Below are 2,411 nucleotides of genomic sequence, written 5' to 3'. Positions count from 1 at the left end.
GTTTCAGTGTCCTGTTAGATTCTTGTGCTTTTTGAATTTTGAGTTTCGTTGTATTTTGAGCATGGTATTTTTTTCTTTATAATCTGTCTTTTAATTCCATAAAGCAAAGAAGAAGAGGATCCTAATCAAAATCTGTGTTGAAACAAGCAAATCAAAAGACAATGAAAATGTTAATAGGTTCCGACAGGCCATGATTAAACAGCCTCGTTTTTGTTTTCAAAATGATTAAACCTTGATGTTTGATTTCCGTATTATCTCTATAATCAAGACAATATAGTATTTCAGTATTGATATGTTTTTGTTTATTTCAAAATATATTTTTCAAAGTAACCATATATGTATGTATTGTATATACTGGGTTTGGCGGCCACATTTTTCCATGACAGTTTTTATCAGTATTTTCATTGTTTTTATTATCCATTATTATTGTTATACTTATCTGTTTATCTGTTCATTCATTATTTGTTATTTATTTAGGTGTGCGATGACTATTTTTTCTTATGATCATTCAGGACCGCCTCAAAGAACAGTAACGTTGCTCACCTTGTCATGACTGATAAGTGTCATAACATCTTTACCAAAGTGTCTAGTTGCTTATTATTTTGTTGAGTCTGAGTTCTAGATTTTTTCTATGACTGATATTAACTCTATTTTTCAGATGATCGTTAATTTTGTAATTGCCTTTTTATGTATTATTCAGTTTATTTAAGACTCCCAAAATTCAGGCCAATGACTAGTCAAGTATCATATATAAAACGGAAATGTTTGTGCTTAATGATGTAATATGAGAATATACCTTTTTTCAAAAGTATTTTATTATGTAATTCAAGTAAATGCTTCCACATGAGTTTGTATAATGTGTATAGGTGTCTGGCAATGTGTATAGATCTCTTGCATTGTGTGCTCAATGTTTCAACGCACAAATTTGATGAACATTGTCATATATATAGTGTGGGTGTTTATATATGTGTATGTAAACTCCTGCATTCACGTTATATATGCAGACATACATAAAATAATCGTGTATATGTCTATTTTGATGTAACATTGAACTCGCGTATATGATAACAGCATGGTCGTCATATACTCATTTTGGTATAACCAAGCGAGTCCGTGTTCTATATGCTATTTTCAGAAATGGATAACTTTGTCATATCTATATTTTGTAATCATATTTGGGGGTATTATATTTATGTAGTATTTTCAGTTGTTCGTCGTACTTGAATCTCTGAAAAGGAGTGTTTTTTTTCCTTACACGATGTGAAAACGATACTGTTTCAGTGTAAATATATTGGATGTGAAAACGGTGTATTATAAATTACTGAGCATATCCAAGGCTTTCACAGAGGCACATGATAGCTTGCATACTGTAGACGTAACTATTTTATAGGCAATATACTTTTTTATTTATTTTCTTTGTTTTATTAGAACCTGGCATACGGTCTGTTACTGGAAACACATTTTTTATGACATGGCTTATAACGATAATGATAAAAACAAGTGCATACTGCATGTTGATGCTTATGAGAAAAAATAATGATCAACATGGTAGAAGAAAAACAAGAAATCAGTAAGGCATTGACATATCTGTATTCAATACAGCTTTCAGTTATATTTGGTAAGCAGGCAGAATCTGTTTTCATTTTTTTAGCATCATACGTTTTTGTTTGATAGGACTGTTTCGTCCGTGGACTGATCAGTTCAAATTATTCATCATTTAATGACGTGAGAGTGATTCACAGATTATTCCAGTGTACCTCTATAACAGTACCGTCTTTTATCCCATCTCACCGAAATATTCATACAAGCGTTGAAGATATTTTCTTGCACGGTTTATACGACGTAACACATCGTGCGTAAAAATGAGTAATTGTCTGGAAGAATATTTTACCTGGGGTCGTTCACCTCCCCGTGCATGCTTGCCTGGCTTTTGTCAGATCTGGAGTCAATCATAATCGTGCTCTGTACATACGCACTTACCTGCCAACACGTTTGAACACGAACATGCACAAACGCGCACGCACATGAAGCCAAAACATACGTTCGATACGCACACTAATTGATAATTCCACGTCCCTTCTCTTCCTACATTGCAAAATCCATGGAATTTGAGTGACCAATTGATTGTGTTGAACTGAAATCGGTGAATCGTAATATCTGTCATCAGACAGAACGATTCTGGAGAAAGAAAAGGGGATTTTTTTGGCCAGACACAGAAAGAAAGAGGACAACACACACCGACAGACAGACAAAGTCAGAAATAGACAGATCAAAAGAAACACAGAGATACAGAGTCAGGGTCATAATCAATATTTCCTCATCTTGATCATGAATGAATAATAAGAATAGTAAAAGAAGAGGAAAGGGTTTTCTGGTGTATGCCTCTTCCAGTCAAGTTTAGTTAGGACTTG

At 33.4% G+C, this 2,411-nt stretch overlaps 1 protein-coding gene across 3 annotated transcripts in view; it reads left to right on the top strand.

Moving 5' to 3' along the window:
- Positions 1–1,411, top strand: part of LOC113818932 (clavesin-2) — an 85,399-nt gene extending 83,988 nt beyond the window's left edge. For all 3 annotated transcript variants that reach the window (XM_070138469.1, XM_070138470.1, XM_070138471.1), the window contains one exon: positions 1–1,411. This exon is cut by the window's left edge and continues 637 nt beyond it. The gene's annotated coding sequence lies outside the window, so the exon portion shown is untranslated.
- The last annotated feature ends 1,000 nt before the right edge of the window (positions 1,412–2,411 follow it).

The sequence above is a fragment of the Penaeus vannamei genome, chromosome 24 (assembly GCF_042767895.1).
Source record: "Penaeus vannamei isolate JL-2024 chromosome 24, ASM4276789v1, whole genome shotgun sequence".
NCBI classification, from domain to species: Eukaryota; Metazoa; Arthropoda; class Malacostraca; order Decapoda; family Penaeidae; genus Penaeus; species Penaeus vannamei.
The sequence above is the reverse complement of the archived record's forward strand: the minus strand, read 5'-3'. Positions and strand labels throughout refer to the sequence as shown.